Consider the following 26,602-nt stretch of genomic DNA (forward strand, 5'->3'; position numbering starts at 1 on the left):
TCTCAAATATCAAAAGCAAGCAGCTAATAATGAAGTCACAAATTACACAAAGAATAAACTAATATATGTGTACATATTTGTATATACATCCAAAAGAGATGCTAGTCTTGGCTTTTTGTAATCCTGGTAAAGAAAATTTAGTTGATTAAGAAATGTATATACATATCTCCACATAAATAGTAATTCCAAAAATATAGCAGAAGGGTGTTAAACACAGACCAATAGATGGCGAACTAGAGCCCTAATCTAAGGATTCTGACATCTAAATGAGCAGAATGAAAAACACCAAATAAGGCAAAGCCCCTTGCAGTGTATACTTAAAAATATTACATTCAAAGACACCCACCCACAAAATAATTAATCTTACTACTGATTAGTAAGTAGGCTGCCAACTCTTAAAACTCAACTGTCAGATTTAATTAGGCCCCCAAATAACCAAGTTTATAAAATACATTTTTTCAATGGATTAGGAGAAGGTGGAAATGCTTCTTTTAAAACATGCATTTTGGGGGCGCCTGGGTGGCTCAGTCGGTTAAGCATCTGCCTTTGGCTCAGGTCATGATCCCAGGGTCCTGGGATGATGAGCCCTGCTTTGGGAGGGCTCCCCGCCAAGCAGGGAGCCTCCTTCTCCCTCTCCCTTTCTTTCTCGCTCATGCTTGCTCTCTCTCTCTCTCTCTAATAAATAAAATCTTTTTTAAAAAATTAGGGGCACCTGGGTGGCTCAGATGGTTGAGCGTCTGCCTTTGACTCAGGTCACGATCCCAGCACGCTGGGATCGAGCCCCGCATGGGGCTCCCTGCTTGGCGGGGAGCCTGCTTCTCCCTCTCCCTCTAACGTTCACCTTGCTTGTGCTCTCTCGCCCTCTCCGTCAAATAAATAAATAAAATCTTTTAAAAAAAATTAAAAAAAAATAATAAAACCTGCATTTTGGGGAAAAATAAATTCCAACTGTCCCGTTCTCTCATTGCTTAACCCAAGACTCGGGAGTTCAGTGTTTATGGCATTTAAATCAGTCAAAATGTTTTACATTCTTATCTCAAACCAGATGTCTTTTTGCTAAGGCACCAATTTTTACAAATAAGGACATTCTAAGGTGAGCCACTACAAATGCAAAAATCTTAAGAAGAGAAATACATTTTCTTAAAATTTACCCCAGAAATATAGTGGATGTCAAGGCTGATTAAACATACAAACACACACACACACACACACACTCATACACACCTTACTGTTCAAATCACTCTTGGAGTAATCATTGTGGATGACTCTCAAATATCCACTTTATCCTAATGGATTAATTTAACCCATCCTCTCTGCCAATGATTGGTTAGGAATGGGCGTGAAACACAATCCTGGCCAATGAGACATGATTGGAAGCCCACTGGAAGGCCTGCAAGAGAGAATTGTGAGAAAAGCTTCTTCATTCCTAAAGACGAAATGAGGAAGAAACAGTTCCCTCTTCTTCAGACTGCTGAACATGACACCTCAAAATGCTACAGTCCCCCTAGAGCTAGCCTAAAGATGCCACCAACATCATCAAAGAGGGCAGAATGGTGAGCTGGCAGGAACCTTTGTCCTTGGTGACAGCATGAAGCCATTACATCAAATAATCCTGACACCTGCAAGACTTTTGGGCTTCCAGCTACATGAGAACAATGTAACAACAAACATTTCTTTATTGTTTCAGCCAATTTGAGTTAGCTTTTCTATACCTAAAGTCAAAAAAATTCTCATTAATTTCTCATATTTTAGAATATCTGTATTACTTTGATTATTCATATTATCATACTATATAAAACCTTATTTATTCTTCAGCAAAGTCCTTCCCTTCTATACACAACTCTGTATCCATCCATGTCTTTATCTATATTTTCTTTCCGCCTAGAAAAAGAGGACCATCCCTCCTCACAATCGTTCTTTGTTCATTCCTCTCCCCCAATATACTGCCACTTATTTTTCCTTCAAGATATGTTCCACCAGACCACTATTATCATTTACATACTTAACAGTAATATAGATAACTGGCACTATATTACCCTGATCTTGATTAAATGCTTTCTGTAATTCCTTTGAGATTGTTTTCATGTATCAGTCTTACTTCTGAAGCCTGCCTGAAAGCCCTAAAAGGCAGGAACTATGGTTCAGATTTGTAACTCTCACCTGTACAATAAACATATTCCAAGAAGACACTCTCTAATAACTTCCCCACCATTTATCTCTTAACAAGCCAGATATTCTTAAGCAGAACCTTCTATCACAAATTCAGTACTTCATATGTCCAAACTAATCTCAAAATGACAAGGGGTTAATTTGTTTTGCACTTAAAAAATATATATTAAAACTCAGGGGGTGCCTGAGTGGTACAGTTTGTTAAGTATCTGACTTTTGGTTGTGGCTAAGATCGTGATCTCAAGGTCATCAGATCGAGCTCCCCCTAGAGCTCAGGGCAGATTTTGCTTGAGATTCTCTCTCCATCTCCCTTTGCCCCTCCTACTTGTGCTCATGCTCTCTCTCTAAAATAAATAAATAAATCTTTATATATATAAAAAACTCAGGAGAGAACGTCCTAAACCATTTAGTTTCAAACAAATAGGGCCCCAGTTTCTGTTATTTATCATTGCATCATTACATCCCTGGGACCTAGTCCAGAGCTTTGCAGAAGGAGGCACTTTGTAAGAATTTGCTGGAAAAAAAAAAAAGAATAAAAGGTATAGTGTGGTAACTAAGAGTATAGGATGCGGGGGTAGCCCTAGATTTTATCTGCCTCCATGAATTACCAGCTGTGTTACTCTGGGCAAAGTATTTAACCTATAAGCCCCAGTTTCTGCTCTGGAAAAAGGAGATTGTAGTGCCTACTTCATAAATTTAACTATTAAAGCTATTTTCCAAAGTTAATGATTGAGAAGGTTAAAATACAAGATAAGGTCAGCACCTCTTCCCTAATTCAAACTTCAAATTCCTACCTACTCCGGCAAACAATGTTTTCATTCATAAACTCAGATAACACTACCAATAAAAATACTTTGAGCTCCCTAAAAACATATTCTAATTCTGAAAAATAAATCTAAAGCCACATAAGAAGATAAAATGCATTCATTCAACAAAAATTTAGTGAGTACCTATTAAGCTCAAGACCCTGTTCCAGATATCACAGAAATGAATGCATCAATCTATTTAAGACAACATTAAATTATATCATGAAAGAAACATCTTTAAAACTGAAATTGGTGCTTGCTCTCATGTTAATATTTCACCATCTAAATATTAAGTAGAAAGCCAGAATGAAGTGAGCCAATGGTAAGAAATTTAAATCAAAGAATTTTGGGTGTAGAAGGAATATGGAAGGTCATCTAGCTAAACCTCCAAATTTTATTAATGCAAAAATGAGATGAGGCCAAGAGAGAACAGGATTCTGCCCTAAGCCCTACAGCAGAAGGACACGCTGAGATCAGAGGTCAGTCTCCAATTCTCACTTTCCCCCTTGCATCATCTACCTTTCAGAGAAGTTCCAGCCTCTCAACAGAAACAGGCTACTCACTTGATACAAACTACAAGCGTGATAAAAAGTATTAAACCCAAACAATACTACCTATTTCACAGTTTCACAAGTATCAAGATTTAGCCAAATATAAGTAAAAGAAAATCCTCACCGTGATTACAATGACTATAAAGGCTCAGAAATCAATTTTTTTTCATTAAATGGAGGTCTCGACTGATTCCAAATATATACTTTTTTTTTTAAGATTTTATTTATATATTTGACAGAGTGAGAGAGCACAAGCAGGGGGAACAGTAGAGGGAGAGGGAGAAGCAGACTCCCCATCAAGCAGGGAGCCCAATGCAGGAGCTCGATCCCAGGACCCTGGGATCATGACCTGAGCCGAAGGCAGATGCTTAACCATCTGAGCCACCCAGGTGCCCCCCAAATATATATTCTTTTTTTTTTAAGATTTTATTTATTTATATGACAGAGAGAGACACAGCAAGAGAGGGAACACAAGCAGGGGGAGCGGGAGAGGGAGAAGCAGGCTTCCGGCTGCGCAGGGAGCCCGATGCGGGGCTCGATCCCAGGACCCTGGGATCATGACCTGAGCCGAAGGCAGACGCTTAACGATTGAGCCACCCAGGCACCCCCCCCAAATATATATTCTTATGTACTCAGTCCAGTAGCAAACTTTCAGTAAGATTAAACAACTTAAGGCATGTAAAAAACTTTTGTAAATGGCAAAGTATTATAAAAAAGCATGGCATTCCTTAGTTTCAATCCCACCTAAAAACAAGATAATTTTCTTCTTCATACTAGAGATAGACTCCCAAATTTACATAAAGTTGTTACCTTATCATTTCACCTTGAGAAGAAAAACTAATCTTAGACAGCCTCGTGTTTTAACTGTGTTAGTGATAAGAACAATAACTAAAGTTACAGGTTAACCCTGAAAGCACTCCTGAATCAAGAAGTACTTTATTTTAGGATAATTCAGAAGATAGCACTAAAATTCAACAGAATACAACCACTTAAAGGAACAGGTCAGGTTCTTTCAGGCCATCCGCTACATTAGGATCTAACATCCAAGACTGATGGTTTTCTCCTCTGTGGTACCAGATTGCAAAGTAGCAACACAAGCACTAACTTCTAATGCATGCAGTTTAACAAGGACTTTATATGAATATTTTAATAAAGTTTCTCAAGCTGCTAAACAGAAAAATACACTGATTATTAAGGTGGATTTTAATTCTACTGCTTTAAATTTTAGTATAGAACATTTAAAAATTCTCAAATAATTAGAATTAACCAAAAAAGTTAATTGACCAAATATTAACAGGAGTGCTCCAATATACTGATTTTGCAGATGAGGCAATGTCAAATGAAGGAATCTGCCTAGGGCTTAAGCACTGTTTCAGATAATAAACTTGAATGTCAGAATTTGCCCAAAATCTGCCAAGAACCTGCCTGGCTTCTTTTCCAAATGAAACATAAAGGTAAACATGCAGAAGAACTTCAAGGCAGCAGCCATGAGCAGCCAACTTGTAGAGGGCCTGATGAAGAAAGTCAGAGGTAAAAAAAAATGTTCAAAGAGAAAAGGAGGCAACAGGTGGACAATGCAAATGTCATTTAAAAATAAAATTAAGTCAATTACTGAGTCCACAGTTAAGGTGCAACTTCTAAAATCTCACTCTGATGGCACAGCAAACCTAGGGATTTTGGAGAAAGCACACCTGTTTCCTCCAGTAGAGAAGCACACCATTCTCAGAAAGAAACATTCCCATTTAATTCACTAATTCCTGGATTCTTGCACTGGGTTTTCACGTACACTCTGGAGCACAGAGCTATATGAACTAGGGAGTAACTGAAGCCAACGAATAATCAAGAGACACACCTTTTTGGAGTATCAAGTCAATCAAAGACTGTAGTAAAATCGCATACACTTTTGTTAAAATAAACACAAGTATATTACAGAGGAAAAATGCAAAATTCTCATTTTTTTCAAGATAGAGGAGTCTTGGGGTGCCTGGGTGGTTCAGTCATTAAGTACCTGCCTTCGGCTCAGGTCATGATCCCAGGGTCCTGGGATCGAGCCCCACATCGGGCTCCCTGCTCGGCAGGAAGACTGCTTCTCCCTCTCCCACTCCCTCTGCTCGTGTTCCTGCTCTTGTTATCTCTCTGTCAAATAAATAAATCTTTAAAAAAAAAAAGGAGTCTTCAAGAAATGTCCTTTTTGTGACAAGTTGCTCTGGGACAACCCCAGACTGAGAGTACTTTTTTTAAAGATTTTATTTATTTATTTGACAGAGAGAGAGATGGCTAGAGAGGGAACACAGGCAGGGGTAGTGGGAGAGGGAGAAGCAGGCTTCCCGCTGAGCAAGGAGCCCGATGTGGGGCTCGATCCCAGGACCCTGGGATCATGACCTGAGCCGAAGGTAGATGCTTACGACTGAGCCACCCAGGCGCCCAGACTGAGTACTTTAAAGGAAAAGTTGGAAAAACACTGCTTTAGATCATTTATAGATAAATATGCAATCCCCCAAAAATCCTGAATATAATCCCTCTATACAAATAATGAAACTTGCAAAGATCTAATGTAAAAATTGTTGTGGATACAATATTATAAATGAGACCATAAGCTACTAAGAACATGACTAGAATTCAGGAAATGCTAAAGTCCCTATCTTATCTCTGTCACTCATTTACTAAGAAATCATATATAATTTCCTTAACAACAACCTTTTCTCATTTCTGAATTAGACAAAAAGAATACAATATTTAGTATTTTCAGCCATATTCCAAATTAATTCCCACAATCAAATTTAGACAAATTTATCTAAGAAAACGTGTCCCAAATGAACTTTAACTAGAACAAACAGAAATTTAAAAAAAAATTTTTTTAACTGCTAAATGAAACTATATCTTCTGTGATATAAAAAAGAAAAAAACTTTCTGTGTAGGGGAGGGGGCAAAACTCACATTTCTTATTATATCTATACTGGCAATATCAAAATGTGATCCTGCTGGTAATATTTAGGCTAAGTCATTAAGTTTTTATAATATGGCAACAGTAATATTAATATTCCTGCCTTGAATGACCTTCTTTGATTTTCAGTAAAACTGGATATCCCCTTAAAGCCCTAACATTCTTTCCTATTCCCTCATAAACATTTATTGAGGTCCTAGTGGATGCTAATCACTGTAGTACCCGCTAGAGGAAACTACTGAGTCACCCTCATAAGTTATGTGGCAGCCAAGAAAAATCCCTTCTATTCACTGACATTTTAAATGGTTAAAAATTCAAAGCTAAGAAGTAATGAGAACAATCAGCAAAATTTTAGTGCTTTTGCTTCCAATTACACTTTCTTCTGATCCCTTTTGTGAAGCTTGCCTAAACCACCCCCAAGAATACTAAAACTGGGTATTATTTATGGCATAACTAGAATGAGGTAACAATGCAATTACCCCAAAATAAAACCAAGGTTAAGGAAACCAAGTAAGAGGTGAAGATCTAAAGTACTGGACTTAGAACCTCTACCCTGAATATCTAGGATAGGCAGAATTCTAGAAAAGGAAAATCTGTGACCTAATCCAATTGTATTTAATTCTGCATCCCTCCTTTCACTCTCAAATATTTTCTGTTGCACTGGGGGGAAGCTTTTAGGTCTCTTCTGACTGCCACAAATTCAATAGCACATCATTTCTTAAACATTAGTTATATTAACTATTATCTTCATTAATTAAGCAATTAGAATTTACTACTGCTAAACGAATGTCCAAAGTTAAACAACAATTATTTCAAGATGAAGTCAAGAACATATCTCAATTCATATGATAATACTGTTATTACCCTAATACCTAAACCAAAGATATTTCAAAACAAAACAAAACACTACAGTCCAATATCCCTTATGGATATAGATATAAAAATCCTCAACAAAACACTAGCAAATGAATCCAGCAACATATAAATAGGACAGTACACCTTTGCCAAGTGTGACTAATCTTAGGAATTCAAGGTTGGTTTAATACCTGAAAGTCAATGAATGCAATACATTATACTAATAAAGAATTAAAACCACATGACTACTCAGTTGATGCAGAAAAAGCATTTGATGAAGTCCAATACACCCTTGCATGATAAAAACACACAAGAAACCAGAAATTGAAGAAAACTTCCTCAACCTAACAAAAGGTTATCTACCAAAAAACCACAGCTAACATCATAGTTAATGGAGAAAGACCGAATACTTTCTAAGATCAAGAACAAAACAAAGATGGCTGCTCTCACCACTTCTATTCAACATTGTACTGGAGATTCTAGCCAGGGCAATTAGGCAAGAAAAAGAAAGAAAAAGCATTAAGGTTACAAAGGAAAAAGTATAACTAATCTATTTTTACATACCATAATGCTATATATAAAAAATCCTTAAGGAACCAACAAATAAACTATTAGAACTAAAAAAACAAGTCCATCAATATTATAGGATACAAGATCACTATACAAACATCAATTATATTTCAATACACTAACAACGAACAATCTGAAAATGAAATTAAAAACAATTCCACCTATCAAAAAGAATAAAATACTTAAAAATAAATTTAACAGAAGTATAAAACTTATACTCTGAAAACTACAAAAACTGTGAAAAGAATTTAAAGAAGTCCTAAGTAGAAAGATATCCCATGTTCATGGATTGGAAGACCTAACATTGTTAAGATGGCAATTCCCCCCTAAATTAATCTAGAGATTCAATTTAATCCCAGGCAATCTTGACAAGGAAGAATGAAGTTGGAGGACTCACACTAACTCAAAGCCATAGAAATCAAGAAAGTGTGATACTGGCATAAGGACAAACATATAGATCAATAAAATATAGGTGAGAGTCCAGAAATAAGACCTCACATTTACAGTCAACTGATTGTTTCTTTTTCTTATTTTTTAAGATTTTATTTATTCATTTGACAGAGAGAGAGAGAGCACAAGCAGGGGGAGTGGCAGGCAGAGAGAGAAGCAGGCCCACTGCTAAGCAGGAAGCCCGATGCAGGGCTTGATCCCAGGACCCTGGGATCACAACCCAAGCCAAAGGCAGACGCTTAACCGACTAAGCCACCCAGGTGCCCTACAGTCAACTGATTTTTGACAAGGGTGCCACAATAATTCAAGAGGGGATAGAGGGATAGTCTTTTCAGTAAACAGTATGAGGACAACTGGATATTCACATGCAATAAAATGAAATTGGACCCCTATCTCACACCTTACACAAAAATTAACTCAAAATGAATCATAGACCAAAATCTAAGAGCTACAATCATAAAATTCTTAGAAGAAAACAAGAGTAAAATCTTCCATTATATTGGGTTAGGCAACGGTTTTTAGATACAACACCAAAGTACAAGTAACAAGAAAAAACATGTAGCTTGGACTTCATAAGAATTATAAATTTTGTGCATTAAAGTACCCCATCAAGGGGCCCCTGGGTGGCTCAGTCGGCTAAGCATCCAACTCTTGATTTCAGCTCACGTCATGATCTCAGGGTTGTGAGATCAAGCCCCGTGAGATCAAACTCCTGCTAAGCACAGAGCCTACTTGAGATTCTCTCTCTCCATCTCCCTATGCCCCTCTACCCACTTGCATGCTCTCTCTCTAAAAATAAATAAATAAATGAAATCTTTTTAAAAAAATAAATAGGGCGCCTGGGTGGCTCAGTTGGTTAAGCGACTGCCTTCGGCTCAGGTCATGATCCTGGAGTCCCGGGATCGAGTCCCGCATCGGGCTCCTTGCTCGGCGAGGAGTCTGCTTCTCCCTCTGACCCTCCCCACCTCATGCTTTCTCTCTCTCTCAAATAAATAAATAAAATCTTTAAAAAAAAATTAAAATAAAAATAAATAAAAAATAAATAAAGGATCTCATCAAGAAAGTGAAAACATAACCTACAGAATGGGAGAAAATATCTGAAAATCATACGTGACAAAGTTATAAGTCCTTTGTCTTATAACTCTTATAACTCGATAATAAAAAGACAATCCAGTTTAAAAAATGGGCAAAACTTTTGACAGAAAAATCTTCTCCAGAGATATACAAATAGCTAATAAGAACATGTAAACATCTCATCATTAGTCATCAGGAAAATGAATTCAAAGCCACAGGGAGACACCACTTCACATCTACTAGCATGACTATAATCAAAATGATGGATGGTTAAAAGCGTTGACAAGGATGTGGAGAGACTGAACCCTCATACATTGCAGGTGTGAATGTAAGGGGTGTACTTACCTTGGAAAACAGTTTGGTGGTTCCTCAAAAAGTTAAACAGAGTTACCATATAACCTAGTAATTCTACCCCTAGGTATATACTCAAAAGAACTGAAAAGAGGTGTCCAAACAAAAACTTACACAAGAATATTTATAGCAGCATTATTCATAATAGCCAAAAGACAGTAACAACCCAAAGGTCCATCAACTGATGAACAGATAAGCAAAATGGGGCATATTTATATGATGAAATATTATTTGACCTTAAAAAGGAATGAAGTACTGATGTATGCTACAACATAGATGAACCTTGAAAACATGCTAAGTGAAAGAAGCCAGTCACAAAAGAGCACATATTATATGATTTTATTTATATGAATGTCCAGCATAGGCAAATTACAGACACAGAAAGATTAGTGATTGTAGGGGACTGGGGGACAAAAGGGAATAGGAAGTGACTGCTAACAGATACGGGGTTTCTTTATGGGGTGTTGAAAATGTTCTAAAATTAGATTTTGGTGACAAATGCACAACCGTGTCAATACACTAAAAGAAAACAGTTGTACATTTTAAATGGGTAAATTTTATATGTGAAATGTATTTCAATAAAGCTGTAAAAAAAAAATGGATGGAGCCAAAATAATACTTAATTTCTAAACAATTTCACTTTCAAAAAAAAAAAATGTTGAACCACTTGCAAAAATCTCAAGAAAAGGCAAGCCATAATTCTTTTATTTCCCCTTAAGAGATTACCTCAGAGCACTAATCTGCCTTCATGTAACACCTGCAAACTCATTACCAGCAATACACACAAGCAAAAAATAAGGTTCCCATCAAACTCAACTTACTCTAATTAACTCTATATGAGAATGAAATGAGGAAGACCCAACATGTCAGCAATACAAACAGTTACCTATAGATAGATACAAACTAGAACATCAGTGAGGGAAGAGTTTCAAGAACACAAAATCCTATTACTGGAAAGGTTATCTTCAATGAGATAGGACTAGAATGTATTACTATTTTATTTTTTTTTAAGATTTTATTTATTTTTTGACAGAAAGAGAGACAGCAAGAGAGGGAACACAAGCAGGGGGAGTGGGAGAGGGAGAGGCAGACTCCCCACTGAGCAGGGAGCCCGATGTGGGGCTCGATCCCAGGACCCTGGGATCATGACCTGAGCCGAAGGTCGATGCTTAACGACTGAGCCACCCAGGCGCCCCACGTATTACTGTTTTAAAAGCTTAAAGAAAAGCAACGATATTATACTCTGCCCTAAGAATTTTATAACAGATGGTTGACAAGGCTTCTATAAATGGGTAGTTCAAAGAGAAAAAATGTGGCATTGTCATCCCCAGCACTATCCAGAGTATGAAGAAGATACCTTGATCCACAGATACAGGATCTGAGAGGTAGAGTATGTGCTGAACAAAAAAGTACGCTGATCAGTCAACTCATTTCCAAGCCAGATTAATCATTTGTTTTTCTCCCCCATCAATCAACAATTCTTTTTTTTTTGCATATGATCCAATATAAATGTATTTATCATCTAAGTCTATCCCCGTAATCATCAGACTGATAAAATTAATGCTGAACTGGCATTCAAGTTCTAGCTCTGACACTTGGTAGCTATGTGACTTTGGGCAAATGGCAGCACCACTCTGTTTCTTCATGTAGAAAACATGTCAGAGAGCCTGACTAGTTTAAATCAAGATTTCTTTTCAACTCTAATGCTCAAGGATTCAGAAACTTGAAAACTACAACAATAATAGTAATGCGGGGTTCAACAATCTATATGTTTAACAAAACGAAACTTTGGGAGGGAACTGATAAAATTTTAAGTAATACAATAATGCTTTCTCAAAAATAATTAGAACAGGGGCACCTGGGTGGCTCAATTGGTTAAACATCTGCCTTCGCCTCAGGTCATGATCCCATCATGATCCCAGGGTCCTGGGATTGAATCCCAAGTCCCGAGTCCGGCTCCTTGCTCAGTGGGGAGTCTGCTTCTCTCTCTGCCCCTTCCTTCATTCATGCTTTCTCTCAAATAAATAAAATCTTAAAAAAAAAATTAGAACCTACAACATACACATATAACAAAACTTGGTTCTAAATTATAATCATGAACTGACATACATGATCCATAGGTAACAGAGATACAAAACACACCCAACCAACATTCTGTAGAGTGAGAGAAAAATAAAAATATTTATATGAATACCTTCACCTTCCTGCCTCCTCTCCTTTCTGCCTACCCCTTTCTATCCTAAACACATTCATAAAACATGTGCTGATCAAAAAAAAATGTATTATATGGTTGCCTAATTTTAGAAAAGAAGTGTAGACTTTAGTTACAATTAAAATTGTTTAAAAAGCAAGTGAGTAATACAAAACATAGAGGTGGACTTTATAGTACTGTACTGAGTGCGAGAGATTAAAAAAGTCAGGAGCTCAACCCAGATTTTTTAAAATGTTTAAATTTTAAATTGCTAACTAGTGTGGGGGTGGGGGAGGGGAATGGAGGGGTACATGGAAGAAGGGAAAAATTTTACTCAAAATAGAACAACAAAAATGAGGAAAAGCTATAAAAGACCGTAAACTGTAGCTAATCAGGAGCACTAAGACATATGTAGGCAAAACAACAATTAAAACCTTGCAAGAGGGGTGCCTGAGTGGTACAGTTGGTTGAGTGCCCCATTCTTGGTTTCCACTGGGGTGGTGATCTCAGGGTCATGAGATCAAGCCCCAATTCAGGCTCCATGCTCAATGCAGAGTCTGCTTAGGACTTTCTCTCTCTCTCCCTCTGCCCGCCCCCCATGCTCACACACTCTCACTCTCTCTAAAATAAATAAATCTTTAATTTAATTTTGAATAATTATAGAGTGTTCCTCTAAAAAGACTGTGATGTTCTGTGCAAAGGTGGGGGATGGGGGGTGGTTGGAAATTCTATTGACAAAAACAAGGAAAAGACTATAAATAGAACATATTTTCCTATCCTTCTAACAAATCACGATTTAGCTATATCTGAAATGTAGTTCTGACTGGTTACCATAAATCCAGAAAGGCAAAGTAATGCTGACAAGGATCCAAAGAAATGTAAATGGAATGACTAAGAGGCTGAAGGAGGTTTCACCAGAGATTACATTTTAAAATCATCTTCTTCAACCGAGAAACATGAAAGCTAAGGAGCACTATGATCAAAATCAGAAAATATATAAATATGACAAAAATACTAATTTATTCACCACACCTTGGTACAATATATTAAGCTTTTAAAGTTGAAAATCTAGTCTTTTTTTCCACAACAGATAAGAAATGTGTGGCACCCCAATGTTCATGGCAGCAAAGTCCACAATAGCCAAACTGTGGAAGGAGCCGAGATGTCCTTCAACAGATGAATGGATAAAGAAGATGTGGTTCAAGTATACAGTGGAATATTTTTTTTTTTAAAGATTTTTTTCTTTTGGGGGCGCTGGGTGGCTCAGTCGTTAAGCGTCTGCCTTCGGCTCAGGTCATGATCCCAGGGTCCTGGGATCGAGCCCCGCATCAGGCTCCCTGCTCGGCAGGAAGCCTGTTCTCCCTCTCCCACTCCCCCTGCTTGTGTTCTTGCTCTCGCTATCTCTCTCTGTCAAATAAATAAATAAAATCTTTAAAAAAAAAAAGATTTATTTTTTATTTGACAGAGAGAGAGAGCACAAGCAGGGGGAGTGGCAGGCAAAGGGAGAAGGAGAAGCAGGCTCCCTGCTAAGTGGGGCTCGATCCCAGGACCCTGGGATCATGACCTGAGCCGAAGGCAGACGCTTAACCAACTGAGCCACCCAGGTGCCCCTATACAATGGGATATTACTCAACCATCAGAAAGGATGAATACCCACCATTTGCATCAACATGGATGGAACTGTAGGGGATTATGCTAAGTGAAATAAGTCAAGCAGAGAAAGACAATTATTATATGGTTTCACTCATATGTGGAACATAAGGAATAGTGCGGAGGACCACATGGGAAGGGAGGGAAAACTGAATGGGAAGAAATCAGAGAGGGAGACAAACCATGAGAGACTCTGGACTCTGGGAAACAAACCGAGGGTTACGAAAGGGAGGGGGTGATGGGTATTAAGGAGCGTACATGTGGTGATGAGCACTGGGTGTTATACACAATTAATGAATCGTTGAACACTACATCAAAAACTAATGATGTACTATATGCTGGCTAATTGAACATAATAAAAAAAAATTATTGAATAAGTATTAAAAAAAAGAAATGTGTGGAATGTGTTATCACCAAGAGGTATTTAGGGTGAAGAAAACTTAAGGAGTGCATAAATTTATGTATATTAAGTCCATTCCGGGGTCCTACAGGATAGAAGTGACATCTTAGGTGGAGCCCTAAGTTTCTGGAGTTAACAGCTTATAAGGTAACAATGCCTCACCTCAAAACATCCCTTAGTGACAGAACAATTGGCTGATGACCCTTGTCTAATAGGCTCAGTGAGGTTTGTTGCTATAGTTCCTTTCATTCTTTATGTATACATGTTTTTATATTTTTTCTTTATCTTTTATACATTTAGAATCCTTATATAGCTCTATATCCTTAATTTTTCATTTATCAAATAGTCAACATTCCAAGACATTAAAAGCTCTTCAAAAATATTATTTTATGGCTGTATCATCATCCATCCTTAAATATGCCATATCATACCTATTTTTTTTACAAGATTTTACCTACACCCAACATGGGGCTCAGACTCATAACCCCAAGATCAAAAACCTCATGCTCTACTGACTGACCAGGCAGGCGCCCCATAATGTATCCATTAATCTCGCTGCTCATTTAAGTTTATGCTGAATTCTCACTGGTATAGATAATGCTATGACAATTATCTTTGTTCACAAATCTTTCTATAGATCTCTATCTGTCTCCCCTAAAGGTGTATGCCCAGAAGTGGAAAAAACTAAGTCAAAGGACATCTTTAGGTTTTCGATGTAAATTGCCAAAATACCTCCAGAAAAACGGGGCCCAGTGCGTACTTCAACTCGGAATTGCGGGGACTGCCCCGTACGACCTTCGGTAGCACAGTTCACCTGCCAGTTTGATAGGTTAGAATAAAAATACCACATGGGGTACCGGGCTGCATCAGTTGGTAGTGCTTATGCCTCTTGCTCTTGGGGTCATGAGTTCAAACCCCACAATGCGGATAGAGTTTACTCAAAAAATTTAAAAATTTAAGAAAAGAGTGTATCATTTTTGCATTCCTGATTACTTATCAGAATAAAAATGTTTCTCCTATGCCTCTTGGCAATTGTATTTCTTCCTTGTGAACTTTGATTAGTTCTCTCTCCGTAAGGCTTTTCTTTACTTTTTTATTTTTTATTTTTTTGGATTTAAATTCAGTTGGCCAACATATAGTGAGTACATCATTAGTTTTAGATGTAGTGTCTTCCTTTCTTTTGGCTGGAACAAACTGAAAACCAGTTGAGATGTAGTCACGTATCAGTGGCTTCAGCTCCCCCTGCTGGCCAAAAATTACTATATGATTAAGACCTAGATAAAAATAAACCACAGGCTACAATTAAAGTGTTGACCCTTGCACGAGGGTTTGAAGTGCGCTAAACCACTTATACACAAATTTTCTTCAATAAGTATGTTGGAAAAACTTTTGGAGATTTGCGACAATTGAAAAAACTGGCAGATGAACCACATAGTCTAGGAATATCAAAAAAATTAAGAAAATGTTCGGTAAATCATGAATGCATAAAATGTATGTAGATACTAGTCTATTTTATCACTACCATAAAATATACACAAATTATAAAAAATTAAAATTTATTTAAACTTACACATACAGACTGTACATTATCTTTTAATTTTTGATGGCTAGTGTCAGTAACATATATAATATCTACAGTATTTTGTGTCATAAAAGACAATATTGATGTAGATATTGATAGACACATGATTCATCTTATAAAGAGGCAGTGTAAACTGACAGCATCTATAAATATAGTACAGTCCTGTAAATGTATTTTATCTTCCTTATGATTTTCTTAATAACATTTTCTTTTCTCTAGCTTACTTTATTGTAAGAATACAGCATAGAATACATGTAACATAGAAAATACATGTTAATCGACTGTTCATGTTATCAGTAAGGCCTCTGGTCAACAGTAGGCTATTAGTAGTTAAGTGTGGGGGAGTCAAAAGTTATATGTGGATTTTCGACTGCACAGGGTTGGCACTCCTAACCCCTGCATTGTTCAAGAGTCAACCATATAAGCTTGTCCATATTCTGGATTGCTGCTAAAAACACAATTTATATACAATAATAAGAGGTAAAACAGTATGTGTATAAACTCAACAGAACAGTGATGAAAAAGGAATGGACATCTGATCACTAGTAAAGAATTCCAAAATTATAATCAGTTTACTGCCAAATATACTACCCGGTTGGAACATCATAAGCCTAAATACTATTCATTGCCCTATACTTTATTCTTTTTTTTTTTTTTTTTAAAGATTTTATTTATTTGAGACAGAGAGAATGAGAAACAGAGAGCATGAGAGGGAGGAGGATCAGAGGGAGAAGCAGACTCCCTGCCGAGCAGGGAGCCCGATGTGGGACTCGATCCCGGGACTCCAGGATCATGACCTGAGCCGAAGGCAGTCGCTTAACCAACTGAGCCACCCAGGCGCCCTCATTGCCCTATACTTTATTCTAATAATGTGAAAACATTCTAATTACCAGGTGACACTGGGCTGTCAACAAATTGGCCTCTTTTTCAAAAGCAAAACTAAGAAAACGAGAACACCTATGCCCTTCATCATTCACTGGAAATTTAAAGCAAAAACAAACCAAAAACTTCCTTGTAATTCTTATTCCAAGCTACACAGCTGCTCACACTGAACAGGTTGAGTCCTATGGTTCCAAAGGGGAAGGCCAGGACTGGTGAACAGATGTGACTAACTCAGCTTTTCCACTCATACCCTCCTAAAGATGTACTTTACTTCACAGATTGGCATCTGTAGTCCTTAGACCACTCGTTCAACACACATTCACTCAGTGCCATCACATGGCAAGCAGTGATGACAAAAGGTAAGACACGACCTCTACTCTCAAAGGACTTGGAGACTAGGTGGGGGAGAGAAGCCAACCTGCAATCCCCATACAACAGAAGTGCCAGGCACGTGCACACACACCCAGAGACAATGCCTGTGTACACGGGAAGCTGTCAGTGGCAGCTACTATTGCTGTTACTCTTCTTATCATGCCTGTTATTAAAGATCTAGGGGCGGAAGCCATTTTAAACAGAAGCAAGTGCCTGTGTGAAGGCCCAGGGGCAAAGAAGCAATCAGGTGCACAGCAGGAACTGCAAGCAGGTCAGCACCATCAAGGGCAGGGTGCTCAGGAAGGAGAGAGATGATCTGGCCTCGGCCAGATCACCAAGGCCTGGATACTTGCCAAGAGCATTTGAATTCCACCTTGAAAGCCAGGTAAGCCAGGGGGAGAAAGCATATGATCAGACGATGAGATCGACATTTTACAAGGATCACTATGGCAGCAACTTGGAAAACAGAAGGCAGTCAAGTAGAATGATCAGAAGGCGACAGAGCTCACGCGGGCGAAGGGTGGCAAAGGTCTGAACTCAGGAGAGAGAGGTAGAGGCGACTAAGGAAACATTACGAATTAGGATCTCAAGAACATGGTAACCATTGGGCCAGAAGAAGGAATCCTGACTTGAGTGACTGGGTGGGTGAATGTACCACTCACAGGGACATAAAGAGGGGAAGAGGCTGCACTTGGGGGAATAGCTGATTAGGACATCTTGAAATAAACATGGGACAACCAAGTGGAGATGTCCAGGAGGCAGCTGGGATCAGAGATGCTAAGACCATGTGGAGCCGGAGAAAACACAGATGCAAATCATCAGTATATGGATGGAGACTGAAACACAAACCTCTCCAAGATGTCCCCCAGGAAATGCAGAGGTTAAGAGGAGAGAGGGCCAAGGTAAGGCAAACAGTGATGTGAAGGACGAAAAAAGTCTGCAAAGAAAACAGAAGGGGCAGCCAGAGAGGACAATGATGACAGAAAGAGCCTGCACTCACATCGTTTGTACTTGACTGTGCCAAGCACCTTTCCATGCGCTTTTCACTTATTAACTCATTTCCTCCTCACAACAGTCCTCTGAGGGAAGTGCTATTATTTTTATTATTTTCCCCATTTTTTAGAGGCAGCAACTGAGGCATAGAGATGTTAAGTTATTTTCCCAAGGTCGCACAGTAAGTGGCAGGCCTGAAATGTGAATCTAGGATTCTGGATCTGGAGTGTATGTTCTGTATCACCCTTCTACGTTGCTTCTCAGAAATGAAGACAAGAGGCCAGGAGGGACCACTGCCACCACAGCCAGGGTGCACGGTCCACAGTGCCAGACACTTCGAGGAGGCCTCAGAAGATATGGGCAAAAAGGGATCCTCTGAATGGGGCAACAGGCATGAATCTGTAAGGGTACACATAGGTAGAAGCTACCAAAGGACCAACAGTTGTAATGTAGGGATTTTGTATTCTTAAAAAGTGAAAGAGACTTGAGTGTATTTATAAGCTGAAAGACAAGAGCCATCAGGGAATAGGAGGCTGAAAATTGGTTGGGAAAAGAGATAACTGACAGCCAGAGGTCCCTACAAGGAGGAAGAAAATAGCTCAAGAGGCCAGAGGGGTGGGTCTAGCATGGGAAGAGACAAAGAGAGACACAGGGATGGGCCCAAGAGGTCTTCTCTCCTGACAGGCTTTGTGTGCTCTCTGACTGAAGAGGCAAAGTCACTGGGGGAAGGGTGATTTCCATTATAAGGAAGGCAGCTGTTTAACTTCCAAAGAAGCCCCCACAAATAAGATGCTTTTAGAATTATAATATTAATTAAATTTTTTATTTGACTCTTCTACCCGTTTTCACTCTCATCTGGCTGTCTCACTTACCAAATTATGATTTAGGTTACAAGCGTTCCACAAGATGATTTTTAAGGAAGAAAAAAATCTAGCAAAAACTTAAATCACTAAACTGTTCAGAATAAAAAGATAATTTTTAAAAAATATTTTTTTTTAATTTCTTCAAATCAAGTACCTGCATATATTCTCTGAGCTTCCAGAATTACTATGGCTACTCCCTTTGTCCTCTGGAGTAAACGGGCCAACAAAGCCCAGCGCTGCTCTCCTACCCTCCACCTGACTTCTCTCTCCAACGCCAGCCCCTACCTCTGGTGCTCTGCCCTGGCCTGGTCAGCACTCTCTGACCTAGCTGAATGGCCCCTCCTCCCATAGTCCAAACAATTACCCAACACTATGAACTCCACTTCACGGTAGGGAGCTAGGAGAAGGAATTTAGGAACTGACCTCTGATGACAACTCACAAAGCAATTTCATAACCCGTATTTATCTAGAACAGTCCCAGACCACTGTAAAAATCTGATGAAAGCAACGGGCCCTTCCTCTCCCTAAAATGCACACAAGCAAACTGTATCATTTTGTATCAGACTGCCAGAAAATTGTCATTCTTCATGTACTTTATCCATAGAAAAGTGCCTCCAGTCATCACTAAAGATCTATTTACCTTTCCGTGGCAAATAATTTATATAAGCTTAGTTTGCTGGTATCCTATAGGGCCTACTACAGAAAGAAAGCACTAAAAGAGAGGGAAGAGCTGCTGGAGGCTGGAACAAGGACAATAATTGCCTGACACTAAGGTAGGAGAGCAAGAAAGTAGATGACAAAAGAATATAAAGAATAACCCAAGAGTGGGGCACCTTATTGGCTCAGTCAGACAAGCATGTGGCTCGTGATCTCAGGATCCTAAGTTTGAACCCCACATTGGGTGCAGAGATTACTTTAAAAAAAAAAAAAAAAAAAAAAGAATAACCCAAGAGTATAGAATACATACATACTAGTCCATTTATAGAGTATATTTTATGGTCTCCAAAGGCACATTATAGTTCAGTCCAGTACAGCAATTGTGAGGAATAGTGAGGATCTTTAATAATTTTAGATTCTTCTTAAAAGATAAAATTTTGTGCAGGGTGCTTTCTTTAAGGAGGCAGAGAAGCATGCAATACCTTTAGAAAAACTTTCACCTACATGCTAACTGTTTAACTCTGAACACTAGAAGTTTCAGGAGAAGGAAACCATCAGACAAAGGTATAAGTCAGTGGTGAAAGGTAAGGCTTAAAAACAAAACAGATCAGCAGCAGCAAGATCATCAGGAGTCTGTACACTACATTAAAAAGTTTGAACTTGGGGCGCCTGGGTGGCTCAGTCAGTTAAGCGGCTGCCTTCGGCTCAGGTCATGACCCCAGGGTCCTGGGATCAAGCCCCACGTCTGGCTCCCTGCTCAGCAGAGAGCCTGCTTCTCCCTCTCCCTCTGCCTGCCACTCTGCCTACTTGTGCTCTCTCTATCTCTCTGTCAAATAAATAAAATCTTAAAAAAAAAAAAAAAAGTTTGAACTTTACCCTAATGGCAAACAGGAAAGGAATGGAAGCACAGGGCTGACCAAATTAGGCCACAGGAGGAACTTCCTCGAGGTCTTGCTATTTCTGGGGGTGACCCATACTGTCTCCCCCAAAAATGACAATTTGAAGCCAGATGTTAGAGGCTAACCATGCCAGCTTCTTCAAAGACGGCATCTGATTGCAAGTAAAACACAGGCAAGCGGGTGTTAATTCCCCATTGGGTAGCCTTAGCTCCCAAACCCCTAGAGACAGACATCTGGGCCCAATTCTTACAGATTAAAGAAATCCCAAGGTTCTATCAATTTCCACAAAGGATGAGACACGGAGAACAAGACTGTAATTTTGACCCTAATTTTTCAAACTGGAATTTTACTGATAGCTTAAAAAAAAGAATAATCTAACCTTGTAAAGTTTTGATTTTATATAAATCTAAAGTTTCAATGGCAACAAAAATCTATACATAATAAAGATAAATCCATTAGAAGCCTAAGGAAATAATCTACTTCTTTAAATCATGTTACGAATTTGCACCAAAATTTTCATTTCCTACGTACAGGTGTTGAGGGTCCCCATGTTGAGCAACCTAAGTCTGTGAAGCTGACAAGGCTACTGGATGTTGTTATGGGTTGCACTGTGTCCCCAAAAAAGATATTTTGGACTCCTAATGCCCAGTATAGCAAAACTGGAGATAGGGTCTTTACAGAAGAAATCAAGTTAAAATGAGGTCACTGGGGTGGGCCCTAATCCAGTACGATTGTTGTCCTTTTTAAAAAGGAGAAATTTTAAACACAAAGACATGCACACAGGGAGAACTCTATATAAAGACTGAAGTCATGTGGCCATGGGCCAAGGACCTACCAGAAGCTGGAAGAGAGGCCCGAACAGATCCTGCCCCAGCACCTTCAGAAGGAGCATGTCCCTGCCCTCAGATTCTGGCCTCCAGAACTGAGACACAACCCGTTTCTGTTTTGTAAGCTACTCACTCTGTGGCATTCTGTTATGGGAGCCCTGGCAAACAGATGTCACGAAGAGAATTAGCAGCCCGTGTTTACTGAGCACATACCAAGTGTCAGTCGAAGCATTTTGCAGCAACAAACTCATTTAGTTCTCCCGAAGTCCACCCTGGGATCTAGATACTAGAATCATGCCCTTTTTACATATGAGGACACCAAGGCTCTAAGAGGTTAAGGAATTTGCCCAACATCAGCCAGAGCCCTCACTCTTACCACCAGGCTATAAGGAACTATTATTAATGGTAATTACTGTCATAACTGTAGTAGTTCACTAAGTCAGTTACCATGTCCCTTACAGCTATAATATACACAACAATCCTGTGAAATAAATGTTAATATTAATACAAAGGAGGACTCTGAATCTCAGAGAGATTAAGAAATTGCCCAAGATCGCACAACCAAGAACATGATAGTGTATCTAATTGTCAACATGAGGGAGTAAACAATGAAAATCTTTTTACTAAAACTTTGAGAGCAAGTAAAAATTTTAAATGCCTGACCTTCCAATTCAATCCTAGAAATACACATCTATAAATTCAAAATTCTTCAAGCTCTCAGGAGACTGTGTGTCCTGGGTGATAGTACCCTTCTGCCACTGTTCAAGGGCTCTCTGCTCTCTCAGTGGTAGCCCTGGCTATTTATTTCTGACTTCCAGACACTGGAGAAGAGATGTAAGGACCGAAATACTGTTTTTTAAGGGTTTTTTAAATTTTGTAAATTTTTTAATTCTGATACAAATATCAAAAGTATAAAAAAATACAATACAGTGAGAAGTCTCCTTCCCACCCTGTTCTCTACCCACCCAGTTCCTAGACTTAACAGGTAACCAATGTCACCATTTTGTTTATTCTTCTGAAGTTTTTTTTAATGCATATATACCAAGCCAATACAAATTTCCTTTTCTCCTTCCCTTCCCTTCCCGCCCCCCCCCCCCCGCCCCGGCAAAAACATCAAGGGTAACATACGACACACACTATTCTACATCTTGCTTTTAACACTTAACTATGTATCTTGGAGACCTTTCCATATCATATTGAATTATATTTTAATTCTGTCCTTTTGTCAAGAATACTTTTTTACTAGGGGCACCTGGGTGGCTCAGTTATTAAGCATCTGCCTTCGGCTCAGGTCATGATCCCAGGGTCCTGGGATCAAGCCCCACATCGGGCTCCCTGCTCCGCGGGAGGCCTGCTTCTCCCTCTCCCACTCCCCCTGCTTGTGTTTCCTCTCTTGCTGTGCCTCTGTCAAAGAAAGAAATAAAATCTTTAAAAAAAAAAGAATACTTTTTTACTTGCCTTTCAGTTCAGTCTAGAACTCAGGGCAATCAGCAGTCCGGAAAGCTACCTGAGAAGTGATGGTGGCACCATAGCACATATATCCCTTCCCTCTGCTACCGCAGCTTCTCCTTGCTCTTTTCTCCAGCTTGCCCATTTCTCCTCCTTCTCCTTGTTCATCTTCCATCTCACCCATGCCCCAACCCTGACAACTGGACTTAGGAACATCATAGTGCTTAATCATGGCTAGCAATGAAAAAACTGTAGATCCCTAATATATGGAAAGGGATAAGTAATCTCCATGGGAATTTGTAATTAACAACAGTGCCTTAAATTGAGGAGTGTTTGGAGTTCTTTTGCCTTTGTTACTTATCTTTCCTTTGGTACTTTGGTTTGTGAAAAGGGTGCATAATGGCACTATTTTCTATACTCATGGAAACAAGCAATACTCAGGTCTAACATGATAGAACTAGAGTTCATTCTGAAATAAGAGAATCAGAAACGAACAGTAAGAGCTATAAAAAATGAATGTTTTGGTTCCAAAGTATACATTTTAATTAATCTACCTTTTTTTTTTTACTTAAAAATAAGCAGCTGTAATCGAAAATACATCTCAGAAACATTTTAAGGATATTCAGAATGAAAAAGAGAATAAAGTTCTCTCTCCCTTTTAATTTTCTATCCTTTAAATTCAATGCTATCCTCTTCCTCCCAAAAGGTGCCCTTTTCCTCCCAAAAGGTCTCCAACACAACAAGTTTCAAGGTTTTTTTTTTTTTAAGGTAATAAAAGGAATAGGAAAATGTCAGCAAATAAAAAAATTTGTTTAGACTCAGAAGAGGTTTCCCACTGATCAAAGGATTGATGGGGAACATAAAATTACGGCAGCCACATAACTAAATTCTTAAGTAGGTAACTCACATAGTACGGAACACTTGACTTCCATTCTGTTTTCCTGCCAAGCCAGAGGCCTTTCGTACAACTTTGGGGGTTACTGTGGAACTATATTGTAACATCCCAGATTCAGAGATCTAGAGTTAAATCTGAAACATCATATATATGTTAAATAGGAGGCCTCTCTGTACCTAATACATTAGTTAAAACTAAGGTGACTAAAAAATAAAATACGATATACTGGTCTCAATTTCCTTAGGTTTCTAGAGAACTAGTACCCATTCATATCCCCTTGCCTACTTCCTAAAGATAACAGGGGCCACCAGATCCTGGCACTAAACACTTGGTACCAAAGAGAAATACTCTTGTACAAGGTCCTTCAATTCTTATGGGTTCAGGACGTCTGGCTAGATTCCCCACGCAACCCCTCCAACTCTACAAGGAGAATGGCTGGAAACTGTCACTTTGGCTTCCTTTATACTAATATAAGCACAGCACTCCTTATCCAACAACAGCAGCTGGAACATAAATGAAGATGAGAATTCAGTCTACATTTACCTAAAGATGTCCCACAGTCCCATATTTAAGTTACCCAGACTGCATTATTCGCTGATTTATTCACTGCGTTAACTTAGAATTCCACAGGACAGACTACCACACAACAGTCTTAACTACACTAGTATCTAGCTCCAAAGGAAGGCAACCTGCGCCCTCCCGGTAAAGCTTTACCCTCTGTTTAGTCCTAATGGAAAGTCCTTTGGCCACCTCTCTATAAGAGATTGGAAGGAAGCAAGAGACTGGAGAACCATTATTATCAATGAGGGCTTTTTCATCTAAAGATCATCTGTCCACATTGCCCAAGAAGTTTATCCTGTGAGATGAAACTTGGCACAAAATGCTACCTGTTGAAAAAAACAGTGTAAGTTCGAGTGCAGAGGACTAGGGGGCAGCAGGAAGACTCTCCAACAGAGTTGTACACAGAAACCAACAGGTCTTAGAATGTTCTAATCTACTATATGAAGTCTCAAGTAAACAAATGGTTAATGACACATCTTTTGTAACATATGAATCAGCTACAGATTTGCAAGAGTGGGACACACCCTAGTACCTATGACTCTAAGTACCTGCTTGAAAGTGGACCTGGATGTCTGATTGCCAGTCCATCCTACTGAGACTGGAACAGAACTTTACAACTATGTGGGTTGTCATCATTTAAAGTTAAAAAGTAAACACATCATTATAATGGAAGTTAATTCAAGAACTTCATTAATACTTTAACACCAATAATCAAGAACAGTAGCAATACAAAGTAAGGAGTAACCAATCAGTCCTAGAAGCAAACACAATAGTACTTTTGGAGGGGAAAGGAGTGTCAGGTAAGAAGGTTGAAGAACTGCAAAGTCAAGGATTCGAATATTTTCAATTCTAAAGAAAAATAAAATAAAATGAGAACTTGAATTTTAAAAATAACACATCCTACCTTGAGAGGCATCCAAATAGCATTCATAGTGTCAGAAGAGTTCAGACAATACTCAGAAATGAGCAAGAAGGGAATCTTAGTAATCCCTCAGTCACCAAGTATGAGCAGGTAGGAAAATTTTTTGTTTGAAGAAGGTATCTGAAAGAGAGGACTGTCAATTAGACTAAAAACTAATCAAGAATAACCAAATACTTTAAGCTATCAGGACAGAAATTCAAAGTACTATTTGCATCACTATCCTAAAAAGTAGAGATCACAATCCCCTTAGAAAAGGGCACCTGGATGGCTCAGTTGGTTAAGCAACTACCTTCGGCTCAGGTCATGATTCTGGAGTCCCGGGATCCAAGTCCCACTTTGGGCTCCCTGCTCAGCAGGGGGTCTGCTTCTCCCTCTGACCCTTCCCCTCTCATGATGTCTCCCATTCTCTCTCTCAGATAAATAAAATCTTAAAAAAAAAGGGGGCAAATGTGTTTATGTATATCTCCATGTATATGTAGAACTATATTTTACATAAAATGTGGATTAAATGTCTAACACGTTTTAGATAATATAAAATTGCTTATCAAATAATCAGAAAACCAAAATCCCTGATTAAAAAATGACTATTCAGGGCACTTCAAAAACATTATTGAAAAGTGATTTAATTGACCATCTAAAAAGACCCTTGCCACATTTAATTTTATTTGATAAGTTAAAACCTCTCTGACCATTCTGATAGTCCTAAATTTTATTAAATTTAAGTTTCGGAGCCCATTCTACATGAAAAAGAAAATCTATTCTTGTCTGATATGCTACAAGCAAATAAAAGACCCTTCCTTCCTAGAGATCTTTAAAAGCAGACCAAACAACTTAATTTTGAGTTTGGGAGGGAGGTAAGTGTGCGTGGAGGAAGGAGGGTCGATTAAATAACCTCTTGCAAGATCCTTGTTCAAGTCCTAGGCCTGAATGAAAATTCCAGCTTAACCAGTTACTGCTTCGCTTAAAATGGAGGCTTGCCCGAGTAGGGACAAAAATAACAGCACACCCCCCCCCCAACCCGCCCCGTAAAATAAATTTGAAAAATCAAAGACTACAATACCCTCGTTTTTAAGAAAAATTAAAAATAAAAACCTCTGGAGTGGATTTGTTCTTGCTATGCGCTTGTCACTTCTCCTTCGAAGACTTGGCATCACTTTCCTTACCGCTCATCGGATTTTGGGGGGGATTGGGGGGCGCAAAGGGGGGGAGGAGTTTGACTGTTGACCTAAGTCTCAGGAGGTTTAATAGCCCCTCCATGATCCCCACCGCAAAAGCCAAGGAGAGAAGAGAAAGGGGAGAGCCCGAGTTCCCACCCCTCCCCCCGCCTTGGACCCTAGTCCCAAACCTACCCCCCTTCCCGCAGTGGGGCGACTCCTTCTGCCCCATCCCCATTGTTAGGACGGGGGCGATGGGGGAGTGGGCTCCGGGCAGGGGCGCCTGCGGCCGTTGCCCCGGCTTGCCTCAGGAGGGGCGGCCCGCGGGATGCAGCTTCCCTTCCTCCCCGCGTCGGTCCGTCCCACCTCGGCTCGGCCTGGCGCCCCGGGCTCTGCTCGGCGCCCCCGGCCCCGGGCCCGGCCCCGGCCCGCCCCCGGGCAGCCAGGCCCCCCGGCCCCTCGGCCCGCAGCCCGCAGCCCAGGCCTGCGGGTGGGCGCGGGGCGGGGGTCCCGGTGCCCCACACACGCGTCCCCG

At 39.4% G+C, this 26,602-nt stretch overlaps 1 protein-coding gene across 1 annotated transcript in view; it reads right to left on the reverse strand.

The window, feature by feature from the left end:
* Positions 1-26,126, reverse strand: part of KANSL1 (KAT8 regulatory NSL complex subunit 1) — a 182,789-nt gene extending 156,663 nt beyond the window's left edge. The window contains exons 1-2 of the mRNA XM_035030393.1: positions 26,006-26,126; positions 24,896-25,033 (exon numbers count right to left, since the gene is read on the reverse strand). The gene's annotated coding sequence lies outside the window, so the exon portion shown is untranslated. The remainder of the gene's footprint in view (positions 1-24,895; positions 25,034-26,005) is intronic.
* Between the last annotated feature and the right edge of the window lie 476 nt (positions 26,127-26,602).

The sequence above is a fragment of the Mirounga leonina genome, unplaced genomic scaffold (genome assembly GCF_011800145.1).
Source record: "Mirounga leonina isolate KUSES-001 unplaced genomic scaffold, KU_Mleo_1.0 Mir_364, whole genome shotgun sequence".
NCBI lineage: Eukaryota > Metazoa > Chordata > Mammalia > Carnivora > Phocidae > Mirounga > Mirounga leonina.